The 14,924-nt window shown below is 41.7% G+C and overlaps 1 protein-coding gene across 3 annotated transcripts in view; it reads right to left on the bottom strand.

Moving 5' to 3' along the window:
* Positions 1 to 2,655, bottom strand: part of LOC138760566 (tyrosine-protein phosphatase non-receptor type 14-like) — a 282,028-nt gene extending 279,373 nt beyond the window's left edge. For all 3 annotated transcript variants that reach the window (XM_069931296.1, XM_069931297.1, XM_069931300.1), the window contains exon 1: positions 2,060 to 2,655. The gene's annotated coding sequence lies outside the window, so the exon portion shown is untranslated. The remainder of the gene's footprint in view (positions 1 to 2,059) is intronic.
* Between the last annotated feature and the right edge of the window lie 12,269 nt (positions 2,656 to 14,924).

Genomic DNA, 14,924 nt, shown 5'->3' with positions numbered 1-14,924 from the left:
TGTTGGACACTAACACGAGAGGCATCAGATGCCAAGAACAAATGAAAATCAGCGGCAAAATATTTTTAGGTCAGTTTAACTAATGCAATGTGTCAGCATCATTATGCAATTAAATGAACTTTTATTGAATTTAATATGTTTAATACATCTCCAACTTCCTAAGTGATACAGCAAATCTGAAATTATCTTTGCATTCAGCTTAAAGTTGTCTGTAATAATCCCCAATTTTCTTCCTAAAAGCAAACCTTTTGAAAAAATTTGTTGTCCAGTGTATTCAGAGTTTTACTTAACTTCTAAGTCAGAAGAGAGTTGAGCCAAGGGGTACTTGCAATGGTGGAGGTTATGAGTTTGGGAGGTACTGTCAGACAAGCTTAGTTTAAAAAAACTGCAGTGAATGAATATTGTAGATTAGTTACAGCGTTGGTGACAGTAAGGAGAGTTCATTGAGCATGGCTGCACTCAAGAGTATTCCATCACACACCCGAATTGTGCCTTTTAGATCATGGAGAAAAAGCTATGGCCGACCAAAGGGTACATTGAATACTCACCCTCTTGCAACCACACCAATTGACCCAAATGAACAATGGTCACCAGACAAAAGAAATACATTGAATGTCAATTCAGTCTTAGACTGAATGTCTTTAAGACTCATGGCACAGATGTTTTTGCCACTTATTAACTCATAAATGAATGCTGTATCCAAGAACGTTTTCATTTTCTGAGGAACTCTGAACAGAAATGAATATTGTATCCTTGTGCTTCCATAGATGGATGAAGACACTTAAGGAAATTAGAAGACACCACCTTTGATCTACCCTTGAGGCTGGGATAGAATTGTGTTCCCCAAGATGCTGGCTGAATTAAGGCAAATACAAAATTTCAAGTAGACAATGAAGCTATCAAAACACATCATCCAGGTGTGCGTTAAATTATTCTGACATCCAGAGTGACAGCGACTTTGTACTAAATGCTATTCTAGTACGAGTAAACAGCCCATTGTGTGACTTCTATCAAATGCTAACTTGGGTTTAGAACACAGGTACAACTATCCAAGCCTACGATTTCTGCAACCAATGGACCACCTTTGAAAATGTGACATTAACCCGTGGTTTAATGTAATCACATTTTCTCAGAATTTGAACTCAGACGTGCCCACGAGTCACGTTTCAAATTGCAGTTAATTACTACGTTGAGTGGATCAGAGTACAAGTAGGGAAAAGAAAAATGCCACTTCGCTTTGGTTTTTTTTTAAACTCTGTTGAGGATGTTTATGAAAATAATGAAGATTTTAAAAATGGTCTCGTGACTTTATGGAGAAACAAGTGTGGATGAGCATGGTTGCAAATATTTAATGTTCATTGTGATTCTCTGTATGATTTAAACTATTGTTAAAAAATGCAAGTGCTTGCATTGTTTCGATACTTTTATCCGGGAAGGGAAGACACGAAAAGAATTTCTAAACATATCAAAGTCTCGTTTCTTTAATGAAACCACCTCAAGCTGTACAGTTCAGACAATGTATTCCAACCAACTACATCTACATTGTGAAACCATCAGGCTCCTCCAACACTGATCCACTATCTCGGGGTCCCACGCAGTCGTCCTTCTCTCAGTTTTACAATCAGGAAACGTTCAACTGCTTATTGATTTAAATAAGCATCGTTGTCACCAAGCTAACGAGTCAAGGTAATAGTTACCGATATCACAGCATCCCCCGACCGAGATGGCCATTCCAACCGTGAGCTGGTCTCTTTAAAAGCACGGGCCGAAGTTTCTGCAAGGATGTCATTCCCCGTCGGAGCAGGTTATAAAAGTTGGTGAGACGCACGTAAGAAGTCCTGGTCTCGAAGCCCCTCAACAAGGGAGGTGCAGAAAGATCAAGCTGCCGGGGATTGCTGGCAGTGGAGCCGCTGAGAGAGACAGGCATGTCTGACTGGCTCTTTCACAGTCAGGACGAAGGAGAACGAGGGTGACTTTTCACCTTCTGCTCCGTTCCCCGCACACCTACAGTTTACCTTCAACGACACAAGACAGGATGCGAGGGTGAAGAATCTCTTACCTGTTTACATGTCATTTTTTTCGAAAAATGTGCCCGGCTCGTCCATTAAATCCACAAATAGTGCGCGCTCCCTCCAAAGAAGAGTTTCCAGATGTGGGCACGGGACCGTCAATGCCGTTCCGAGTGGGGGATCGGCACCGTGCCGTCCGCTGGCCCGTGTGGGAGCTGAGCGAGTGCAGATCCACTGGCAATCGGGGACTACTTTTGTCCGAAGATCTCGCTCGCCTGGCCACTTCTCCTCTCCCCTTCCCTAGGTTAGCCGCCTCCGGCGTCTTCTGCTCGCCCCTCTGCTCTTACTGTCCCTCTCTTTCTCCCCGCTCGCTGCTCTTGCGAGCCAGACTATTTTCCATGGAATAACAGGGTCAGAGTTTGTGAGTTTGGAGAGAGAGAAAAAATCTGCGCCTCGTGACATCAGAAATGTGGAATGTCAGGAATGCGAACTGCTGTGGGCCTGAGATGTCGTTCCTTCTTCATGGTCACGCAGCGAAAACACGCCCAGCCAGCGTCGATTTAAAGCAGGCGTGCGGCACTTCAATCTTTAATGCAATTGCTCCGGAGCAATGCATGGGGAGTTTGCTCCGCTCACAATGAGTCCATGCGGTTGGGTGCATTAGCGTTTAAAAAAACACGACTTCAACTTTATTTCTATATTTATACTGAACGCCTCTTCAACCAAATCTTTCTTTCTTGAGGAATGCGTGTCGCCTGCAAATCGGATTATTATGTTATGTGGCCAGCAAATGTCACCAGCTCCTGAAAGACTGGCTCATGGATGACACCGTGTGGCGAATATTGACTTCGGTCTGTTCATTTGATTCACTTCCAACTGCACTCATCCCAAAATATAAACCCAGGAATATTGTGTGTTTACTTCCACGTATAATTTCTTACCTATTGTTCACGTATCTAACAGCCTATTTTCTCTCTGAGTTCAACATTATGCTGTCCAGGATTCATCAAAAGAATTCGGTTGAGAATTTTTTTTTTTAATGAGAGTGTATTAGTCACATACTGTAGTGTACTGTCAAGGCTCCTAAATTTTTGCGGCTGCCACATAGGTATGTAAGCCACATCAATAATAGTTTAGATTAAAATTGTCACAAGATACCATGAGACAAAAAGAGACAAGTATAACAGATTCATCGTTGCAGTTCGTGCAAAAGAGTGTCATTTCAATTTGGTTGTTTTGGACTAGTTTATGCTCAAGAGCCTGACAGCTGTTGGGTGGGAACAAAAAAAAACATTCTTGAACATAAACGTGCTGGATTTCAGGTTTCTCTACCTTCTGCTGAACATAGAAATGTGAAAAGATTATGACCAGGATGATATTGCAGTACCTCACATAGATGTTTAAAAAGGACAGGAGATTGGTCCCTGTAATGGGCCTGGCTGAGTTTCCCCTTTCTGCAATCTTCTGCATCCCTGGGCATTTGAGTTGCCAAACCAGGCTGTGATGCAATTGCTCAGTATACTTTCCACAGTACACCCTCCACAAGCTTGATAGAGCATTCAACACCATGTCAAATCTTCTCAAATGTCTTCAAAAGTAGAGGCATTGGTGTGCCTTCTTCATGGTTGCCTTGCATTTGGGTTGACCTCCATCCTGTATTCTGATTCATCATTATGCATTAAGAGGGAGTAGAGTAAGGGAGAATTCAATTAAATCCCGGAGGTGCCCCTGTTGTTAATGGTGGGCAAAGAGGAGATCCTCAAAAAGTTTTACAATCTACTGATCCATACATGGTCAAAGAATTACATCTTAATAAGGAAGAAATTGAAGAGATACAAGGACACTTTATTTTTAAACCATAGTGCTTCTGAGAAGCACAGAGCTCTTCAAGTGCTTTAGGGCTGGAGGAGTTAACAGAAGTAGGGAGACTCAAGTCAATGGATGGATTTGAAAACAATAAAGACCATTCTGAAACAGTATTTTCCAGGCTGAAAGCCAATGCTGACTATTGTTAACAGGTGTAATAACAGGCGTCAGGATCCAGACACTAGAGGGTAAGATGAATGCAAGATGGAATGTTGCCCAGGACAGCATTAGGATTAAAAAGTCTGGTTAGCCAAGACAGTGGTAAAGGCTTTACTAGCAGATGAGCAGAGGCAGGGGAGAAGATGGTGTAGAGATAAAAGAGTGTTAGGGATAGAGTGGTTTGCACTCACTCGTCTGAACATTTCCAAGAAATTCTGCTTTGGTTTCAAATTCTAAATGCCTTTTTTTTTTGGTTTCATTTTTCCAAATGTTAACTTCCTTGCCTGGAAAAATCCCTACCCATTTTTACAATTCACTTCAATGCCACCAAACTCTGCACATTCATTGAACATCCATCCATTGTAATATGGTCATAATCTGAATGTTTGCTCTATGGTGCTGCCACAAAACACCGAATCTCATGAGTTTTTCATGACAATAAATTCTGATTCTGAAATATAAAATACTTGCAAGCAAATACAAGAAAAACCTGGAACTCTCATAATGAATATAAAATGGTGAAATATTCAGTACTTTATGTTGAATACCCTTCATCAGCACTGAATTGACAAAGAGCCTTCCAGCTGTCTCTGTTTCTCTTCCCACAGATATACCATGACTTGTTGAGCATTTCCAACACTTTATGATTTTCTGCAACCCTTCCGTTTTACATATTAACAATTAATGGCTCCCATGCTTATCTTTTGGAACTTAACTACATTTCAGCAAATATCACAACTCCAGAACTCTGTAGTTTATATCTCCTGCCCACCTAGGAACATCGGAAGTAGGAACAGGAGTAGGCCAAAAATGGCCCATCGAGCCTGCTCCGCCATTCAATACGATCATGACTGATCTAATTTATGACCTAACTCCACCTACCTGCCTTCTCCCCATATCCCCTAATTCCTCTATCATGTAAAAATTTATCTAACTGAATTTTAAATATGTTTAATGAGGCAGCCTCAACCACTTCCCTGGTTAGAGAATTCCAAACATTCACTACTCTCTGGGAAAAACTATTTTTCCTCATCTCTGTCCTAAATCTACTCCCCCGAATCTTGAGACTGTGTCCTCTCGTTTTAGTTTCCCCGGCCAGCTCAAAAAACCTTCCTACATCTATCCTATCCATATCCTTCATAATCCTATATGTTTCTATAAGATCTCCTCTCATTCTTCTGAACTCGAGCGAATACAATCCTAGATTATTTAATCTTTCATCATAAGTCAACCCCTTCATCCCAGGGATCAACCTAGTAAACCTCCTCTGGACCGTCTCCAAAGCCAGTATATCCTTCCTCAAATATGGAGACCAGAACTGGACACAGTACTCCAGGTGCGGTCTCACCAGTACCTTATACAGTTGCAACATTACCTCCCTACTCCTGAATTCAATTCCTCTAGCGATGAAGGCCAACATTCCATTTGCCTTCTTAATAACCTGCTGCACCTGCAACCTAACTTTTTGCGATTCATGCACAAGCACTCCCAAGTCCCTCTGCACAACAGCATGCTGTAGTTTTTCACCCTTTAAAAAATATTCAGCTCTTTTATTTTTCTTGCCAAAGTGGATAACCTCACACTTACTAACATTGTACTCCATCTGCCAGACCTTTGCCCACTCGTCCAGCTTAACTATATCCCTCTGCAGACTCTCCACATCCTCATTACAATTTGCTCTTCCACTCAATTTGGTGTCATCCGCAAACTTGGCGACACCACATTTTGTTCCCTCCTCCAAGTCATCAATGTAAATGATGAAGAGTTGTGGGGCTAACACTGACCCCTGCGGCACCCCACTTACCACTCTCTGCCAACCTGAAAAACTCCCATTTATCCCAACTCTCTGCCTCCTGTCACACAACCAATTTTCAATCCAGGCCAATATACTTCCCCGGACTCCACTTTCCTGTAACTTACTGAGATGTCTCCTGTGCGGCACCTTATCAAACGCTTTCTGGAAATCCAAATATACAACATCAACCTGTTCCTCTCTATCCACCGCACCCATTATATCCTCAAAGAATCCTAACAAGTTTGTCAAACAAGATCTTCCCTTTCTAAAACCATGCTGCATCTGCCTGATTGAACCCTTACGTTCCAAAAGTTTCATTATTTCATCTTTAATGATGGCTTCAAGCATTTTTCCAACTACAGACGTCAAGCTAATTGGCCGATAATTTCCAGTTTTCTGCCTACATCCCTTCTTAAAAAGTGACGTAACATTTTCTGTCTTCCAGTCTGCCGGGACCTGTCCAGAAACCAAGGAATTTTGGTATATGACCACTAATGGATCAACTATAACTTCTGCCATTTCGTTCAGAATCCTTGGATGCATATCATCAGGACCAGGTGATTTGTCTGGCTTTAGTCCCATTAGTTTCTCCATCACTACTTCCTTTGTAACAACTATTTTATCAAGGCCCTCCCCAACATTCGTATCCTTAACTCCGCACTTGGGCATGCTGGACATGTCTTCCACCATGAAGATTGACACAAAATATTTGTTTAATGCCTCGGCCATTTCCTCATTTTTTGCTACCAGTTTTCCTTTCTCATCCTCCAAGGGTCCTATGTTAACCTTGGCCACCCTCTTCCGTTTTATATATTTATAACATTTTTTGCTTTCTGTTTTTATATTTTGTGCCAATTTACTTTCACAATCCTTTTTCCCATTTCTTATTACCCGCTTTGTAACCCCTTGTTGTCTCTTAAAGTTTTCCCAATCTTCCAGTTTCCCACTGCTCTTTGCAGCTTTGTACACCTGCGCCTTCAATTTTATACTCTCCTTTATTTCCTTTGTTAACCACGGTTGATTTTTCCCTCCCTTGCTGCCCTTTTTCCTGACCGGAATATATTTTTGTTGATCATTACAAAATATTTCTTTGAAAATCTTCCACTGTTCCTCAACTGTTTCATCAATGAGCCTGTGCTCCCAGTCCACTCTGCCCTATTCCTCCCTCATCCTATGGTAGTCACCCCTGTTTAAGCATTATATATTAGTTTTAGATCTAACTATTTCCCCTTCCATCTGAATGAGAAATTCAATCATACTATGATCGCTATTACCCAGATGGTCTCTGACTATTACATCATTTACTCTACCTATCTCATTACACAACATTAGATCCAGGAGAGCATTTTTTCTTGTGGGTTCCTTAACATGCTGCCCAAGAAAGGTATTGCGGATGCTTCCAGACTCCCACGACCAACTTGATTTTCCCAATCTATGTGGAAGTTAAAGTCCCCCATGATGACTGCTGTATCATTATTACATGCCTCACTTATCTCTATTTATTTCTTGTGCCACAGTGACCCTCTGAGGGTTGCCACCCAGGTGAAGGACACCAGTGCCATCATAGACCACATCAGCAAGCCCCACAAACAGTCCCCAGTGAGATCAAGGCCAGCTGAGAGGGTACTGAACCCCCTGGGACAACTATGCTATAACCACCAGCGATGAGGTGCTAAGGCCTGTCAATGCCAGTCATCCTGCAGGTTTTCAGGAAATGCTCTAGCCAACCATCGTTGATGGCTGCGATGGTTGGCCCACATGATAGTCTCCTCCATATCTGGGACTCAATGTTGATCAAGCATTTCCTGGTTGACACATCGCCAAGATAGGCGTCCTATCTCCTGCAGACCTCGACACCCATGCGGCAAATGGGGCCCAACACCTGCTGCATTCGAATTTTCAGGACCTGCACTATCCCTCCGGTTTGGCAACAGTCGCTTTACATGAACCTTTACTCTCACGGCAGTGGGGCAACCGCTCCTGAGGGCCGACTTCCTTCAGGCCCACTGTCTGCTGGTTGACCTCAAAGGCCAGCATTTCACAGGAAGCCAAGCTACCTGCCCCCTATCTGGACTCTAATACACTCTCAAACAATAAATTTGCCCGCAACCTGGCAGAGTTCCCCTCGATAGTGGTGCCACAGTTCTCCACGGCTGAGCCAAAGAACAGGGTAAGGCACCACGTAGTGACCGAGGGCACCCTGCTCCATGCCAAAGCCCACAAATGCTCACCTGAGAAACTCAGCCTAGCAAAGAAGTTCAAAAAGATGGAGGAGCTTGGGATTGTGCAAAGATCTGACAGTGCTTGGGGCTTTCCCCTCCATATGGTGCCCAAACCAGCAGGGGGTTGGAGATCATGCAGAGACTACTGCGCCTCAATGAGACCAACACATCCGAAAGATACCCAGTGCTCCACATCCAAGACTTTGCCATCAACCTACACAGGGTACAGGGTGTTCTCCAAGGTGTCATCCAGGGGTACCACCAAATCCCAGTTTTCCCCCAAGACATCCGCAAGCCTGCAATTATAACCCCCTTTGGTTTATTCGAATTTCTCCCTTCGGTTTAACGAATGTGGAACAAACTTTTCAGTGGCTGACAGATGCAGTAGGCCAGGACCAACATTTGCATTCATCTATTTGGACAATATCCTCATTGCCAGCCACAGCTGCAAAGACCACGTCATCCACCTGAGACAGCTATCCACCCTCCTGAATGAGTTCAGGCTGACTATCAACCCCAATAAGTGCCAGTTCAGTCTAGACACCATTGACTTCCTGAAGCAAGGATTATCAAGCATGGGGCCAACCCCTCCCCGAGAAGGTTGAGGCAGTCTGGCACTTCACTAAGTTATGCATGGTAAAATGACTGGAGGAATTCGCCGGTATGATAAACTTTTACCAGAGGTTTATACCGGCAGCAGCACACATCATGGACACCTTTTTTGTGCTGATGACCAGCAAGGCAAAATAAATTGCCTGGGATGAGGAATGTTCCAGAGAGCCAAAGACACACTAGCCAATGCCACCCTCCTGGTCCACCCCAAACTGGAGGCACCTTCCGCTCTAACTATCAGTGCCTCCAGTACAGCTCATCAACTCATCAAGGGCCAGTGGCAACCCCTGGCCTTTTTCAGCAGGTACCTCAGTTCCCCAGAATTCAAATACAGTGCTTTCGGCCAGGAGTTGTTAGTACTGTACCTGGCGGTAAGACATTTCTGTTACTTTTTGGAAGACCAGCAATTCAGGGTGTTCACTAACCACAAGCCACTGACTTGTGGTTGGCCCAACAGCAGAGGTACTTGTCCTACATGTTCAAATTTACCACGGGGAAAAGCAATATGGTGGCTGACACCCTGTCATACCCCCTGATCGAGTCGATACAAACCCTGTCCTAAGGGGTCTATTATGTGGCCCACAACAAAGCACAACAACAAGACCCAGTCTCAGGGTGGAGGATATCCCTGTCGGCCCAAGTAACCTGATACCGCTGTGTGAAGTTTCTACCAGCAAACCCCCCCCATATCGCCCTGGCCACATGGAGACACCAGTTTTTGGAGGCTATGCACAACCTCGCGCACCCTGCCATCCACCCCACTGTCAAAATGGTGGCCAACAGGTTTGTCTGGCATGGCCTCTGTAAACAGGTCAGCCAGTGTCAGTACTTCAAAGTGCTGGTTTACAGCAGAGTGCTCACAGACCTTTGAGCTGGTGTGGTGCAGCTTCTTCCACGTATACATTGACTTAGTGGGGCCATTACCGGTTTCCCGTGGAGCGAGATCCTTTCGACCATGGTAGACTTTTCCACGATGCAGCTGGAGGCAGTTCTGCTGGCTGATACCACCACAGAAACCTGTTCCAGGGTATTCATTGACACTTGGGTGTGTGATTCAGGCTGCCAGAGCACCTCATCTTGGATAGGGGGCACAATTCAGCTCTGGGCTCCAGGCGGCGCTGGCTAACTTTCTGGTTAGATATGAGTGATAAAGTCATTGTTCCTCTTCACAGGTGTTCTGAGTAATTTCATGATACAATGAAACTAGAAGAACACTTTACAATATAGAACCCATAACAACATTTCCTCTGTGGGTGTTGAATGTTTATTGCATTTTATTTCTGTGCAAATGATGCCCAAATGGACACATGACTTGCGTGTGATTTTGAGCCATTGGGAATTTTTCTTCTTTTAGCATGTATATTTGAAGTTGATTAGGTGTCTTCCCTTAGACAGTACTCTATGTTAATACTGGTGAACATAGTCCAGATGTAAATGGCAGGATCATGATCCATGGAATGTTGTAGACACCCACATAATGTCCTGAAAAGCTAAGAATCTCCATGCCTGTAATTCTCAAGTGCAAAACAACAATACAGTTGATTGTTCTAATGTTTATCAATCTTGTAAGTTCAAGCATTTGAACTATTTATTTTTAAATGTTCAAATTTCTTGAAATTTTCACCTAAAAAATGAAATATGTCTGTTTTAAGCACATGTTAATACAATTTACACTTAATGCTTGTGTCATCTGTGTGAAGAAACCTTGAGCTTACTAATGTTTAAACTATCACAATTCTAAATAACTCCCCACATAAAGTAAAATATTGATTTTCTATGTACTGTTAAATATAGAAATAATAGAGCAGTAATTGATTCTAAGATACTAATTACCATGAAAATAATATGTTGACAAAAGTAAATGCATTTTTTAGAATCATAAACTTAATCATTCCATTATACAATAGAAATATTTTTAAGAAGAATCTCAGATGATTTAGTAATATTAAGTTATCACAATGGAAGAAAAAATTACAAGTATCTTCAGCACTAATATCATGGTTTTTTTTAAACAAAAATCAAAATCAATCAAACTCTACAATGAAGACTTAGTCCATATTTTTAACTTTTTATTTTAGTTAGTTAGATTTAGGTTGATTTATAGGACCAGATGTTGCAGTATTGGTGCTGAAAAGTTAGGGATCTGCCCAGTTTGTTGCCAAATTCATGACCAAGCTCCTGAAGGAAGTAGAAATCACAGCACAGGCCCTCAGAAAAGCATTTACATTTCTCTCGGACTCAGCTAAAATGAGCAGTCACTGACTCTGGCTGGAAAGGAGGGATCCTCTCTAGGCTCCAAATAACCACTAGAAGAAATGGATATGGGACACACACCCAAGTCTGATCAGCCTGCGGTGGGCCTGCCTTGGAAGAGGCTGTCTGATACCACATAATATTCCATCGTGGTCATCCTCTATTATTGTAATTGAGGCCACCTACTGTACTGACTCTAGGAGAGAGGATCAATCTAACCATGCTAACCATGGAAGTTCGGTAATGGATTTGGCAACAAATCCTCTACAACCAACTTCAGCTGGGTATATCCTTAACTTTCCATCCTACTCTTCTGTTCCTGTGGCAAGATTAGTATAGCGTAGTGTCTTCCATTCCTGCACCTCATCCATGGTACCCTCCAAAGCTACCGTCAGCTCAATAATGAAGACAATCTGCTGAAAGCTGGGCCAGAGTACCAGATCTGGTCTCAGGTTGGTGCTGGGAAATTCCAGTGGGAAGATAAGTTGGTGGCTGAGGTCTACAAGCAATTTCCAGTCTCTGACAGTGTTCAGTTAGCCTGTGTTTTGGAGTGAGGAGGAGTGGGTCCTCATTCCCTCCCTAATGAAAGGTATTAGGCATGGGAGGGTGTCTGAGTTCTGGATGTTTGATGGCAGGGCATCAATTATCATATATCCAAAGCAATTGGCAAGCCAATTTGCACAACTTGAGCTGATTGAATATTTAAAAATCATGGAACCAAATGAGTTCAAGAGTCACACCTGACTGAAGAATGATTGAGTTCAATTTTATTATGATCTGACTGTACATATACAACTAAATGAAACAGCACTTCTCTGGACTGTGGTGCACATGCATACACACACACAACACAAAACATAATAATCACATATGTACAACTGGAGTAGTCGCTGCAACCATGTACGCCACCATTTTTTTAAAAAATATCCGTTCAATTATGTACCTGCTTTGAAAAGCCAACATATACTCAGTGTATTACTTAATGTATTAAATAGTGTTAAAGGAAACAAATCATCAACTTTTGCAATCATTGGCATCCAACATAAATACAAGTAGAATTATGTAGCCCAACTTAAATAATGTATTTCATACTAGGCAATTATAGAAAATTAGCAAGATCAAAGGAAAGTCACTTGCACTTATATCAGTGATGTTGATCCTGAGGAAGGTTTTGATGAGTTTGCAAGATGCACAGAACAATGGCAATTGGAAACAAATTTTTGAAAAATTTGAGCTGATGCATTTTGGAAGGACTAATAAGGCTTTGATACATACTGTCACAGAGTATATAGATATGTTTTTTGGAGATAAATTGGGAAAAGTTTGTTAGAGTAGGTAACATACAGTTTAAAACAGATCTTATTAGAAATACTGGAGCTCTGCTAATGTTAGACATATTGCCTCCACAGCTTTTGCAAGAGCTTTGAGTGATCAAGAGACTTTACTAATGGATTGTTGTTTACAAAAGACAACAGATGAAAGATCTTGTTGGAGCCACAGATTGTCTGAAAGAGAACTTCCTGTTCTAAGAGGGTCATGTGGTTTTGCAAGCAGAGGGAGTCAAACAGGCTTTCTCTCTAAGAGAGAGAGAGAGAGAGAGAGAGAGAGAGAGAGAGAGAGAGAGTTCTTCTACAGTGTTACAGCCAGTAGAAGCAGCTGGTACTGGAACAGGACAAGCTGGCAAGCTTGTGGAAAGCCCCATTTGGAAGATGGCCTGGACAAAACCCTTGTGATTCATGCAAGAGGAGATAACTGAGTGTCTAATGTTTCACTTGGAATAAGAGACAATAAGCTACTCTGTGGTGACCTGAAAGAAAGAGGTTATCATCTGGAGAACTCTGAAGGGGCAAGTTTTGTCAGCAAGACACTGAAGTGGCTGGATGTAAATCAGTGGTGGATGTCCTGGAACAACAAATCTCTCTCTGAAAACAAACAAGAACCTTCCTGAGTGGTAACCATTTACCTTTCAAGCACCAAAGCCTGGTGAACTTAGTAAATGTTAAATTCTGTGCATGGTATAAAAATTGCCTGCAACCAGTGAACTTGGAGGAATGAGAAGTGAGATTGGACTGTGAACCAAATTACTTTTCTGAACTCACACACACATTACACACACGTGCGCTTAGAATTAGAAGGGGGTTAAGTTAGGTTAGTTGTTAAAGAGTGATTCTGTTTTTATGTTTAAAAATAATTAAAAGTAACTTTTGTTTAAGTAGCAATTTGTCTTAGTGAATATCTATTGCTGCTGGGTTTTGGGGTCGTCTGGGCTCATAACAGTGAATGATCAAACTTGTAGAAGCATTGTGGATCAGATGGACCTTGGTTTCCAAGGATCACTGAAGACAGCACCACAGGAAAATAAAGTGGTTAAGATATTTTATATTGGAACAATGTGCTAACAAACAAAAAAACTGTTCTGGGTGCATAAGTGGAAATAAATACAAGTTTGAAAGCTGATTCATTTTATACTTGTACTTTGTCTACACTTTCATCGAGATAGAAAACAATAGAAAATAAAAAGAACCATCTGACAGGAGAATATGATATGCAGGGAACAGATGAACAGCATATGGGAACATTAATCCTTGACAAAATAGTTGTACTCTTCGATCTACCTCCGAATGAATGTGTTTAGAATATTGTAGGAAATTTTGTCTAATTAATGGCAATACCTAGCCCTCTTTATGCTCCAAATTTCCTCCTTTCAACCACCAACTTCTATTGCATTCTTTTTTCACCTTTTAACACCAGGCTTTGAATTTATCACTTACTTACATTCATTACATCTTACTTCTTCTCTAGTTTGCCTTCTATTCTGATGTCACACAGTTCTAAATTTAACTTCAGATTACAATAATTCTCCAAAAAAATGGTCTGAAAAAGGCTGATGGAATTTAATGCAGACAAGAGTGAAGTGTTGCATTTTGGAAGGACAAACCAAGAAAGGGCATACATAGTAAATGGTCAGGCACTGGAGAGTGCAGTAGGACAGAGGCATTTGGGAATACAGATACATAATTCCCTGAAAGTGGTGTCACAGGTGGTTAGGATTATAAAGAGTGCTTTTGGCATATTGGCCTTCATAAATCAAATTATTAAGTATAGGAGTTGGGATGTTATTGTAAAGTTATATAAGACACTGGTGAGGCCAAACCTGGAGTATTATGTGCAGTTTTGGTCACCTACCCACAGAAAAAAAAATCAATAAGATTGAAAGAGTGCAGAGAAGATTTACTAGGATGTTGCTCAGACTTCAGGATCTGACTGACAGGGAAAGATTAAAGAGATTAGGACTTTTATTCCCTGGAGCATAGAAGAATGAGGGGAGATTTGATAGAGGTATTTAAAATTATGAGGGGGATAGACAGCGTAAATGTAGATAGGCTAGAGATACAAACAAGAGGACATGGGTTAAGAGTGAAAGGGGAAAAGTTTAGGGTGAACATCTTCACATAGAGAGTGGTGGGAATGTGGAATAAGCCACTAGCTGAAATGGTGAACATGGGCTCAATTTTGACATTAAGAAGAATTTGGACAGGTACATGGATGGGAGAGGTATGGAGGGCTCTGGACTAGGTCTAGTTTAGTGGGACTAGGCAAAAAAAATGGTTCTAAGGGCTAAAGGGGCCTGTTTCTGGGCTGTAATGTTCTATGTTTTCAACACTAGCATGATATTCTGGGTATTTCCCACAGCTCTGACTTGCACTTCATAATTTCTATATTGCTTTTTGTTAGATTTTCTCCATCAACCTCACGGTTTCATTAACAGTTATCAGCATGGCAGCTTTGTCACACCCTCTCAAAGATATACCCTTTGATCTATTCATGTTTCTCCAATCATATTGTCAACTTATAATAAACTTGTATTTGAATGGAAACATTAGCTTTGTTTCTCTTTCCATAGATACTCCCTAAACTGCTGAATGTTCCCAGCATTTTCTGTTTCTGATCTTCAGCATTGCAGTTAATTTTATTTTTTTATCAAACCTGCCACCTGGCATTTCTTGT

This window comes from Narcine bancroftii, chromosome 4 (assembly GCF_036971445.1).
Source record: "Narcine bancroftii isolate sNarBan1 chromosome 4, sNarBan1.hap1, whole genome shotgun sequence".
NCBI lineage: Eukaryota > Metazoa > Chordata > Chondrichthyes > Torpediniformes > Narcinidae > Narcine > Narcine bancroftii.
The sequence above is the reverse complement of the archived record's forward strand: the minus strand, read 5'-3'. Positions and strand labels throughout refer to the sequence as shown.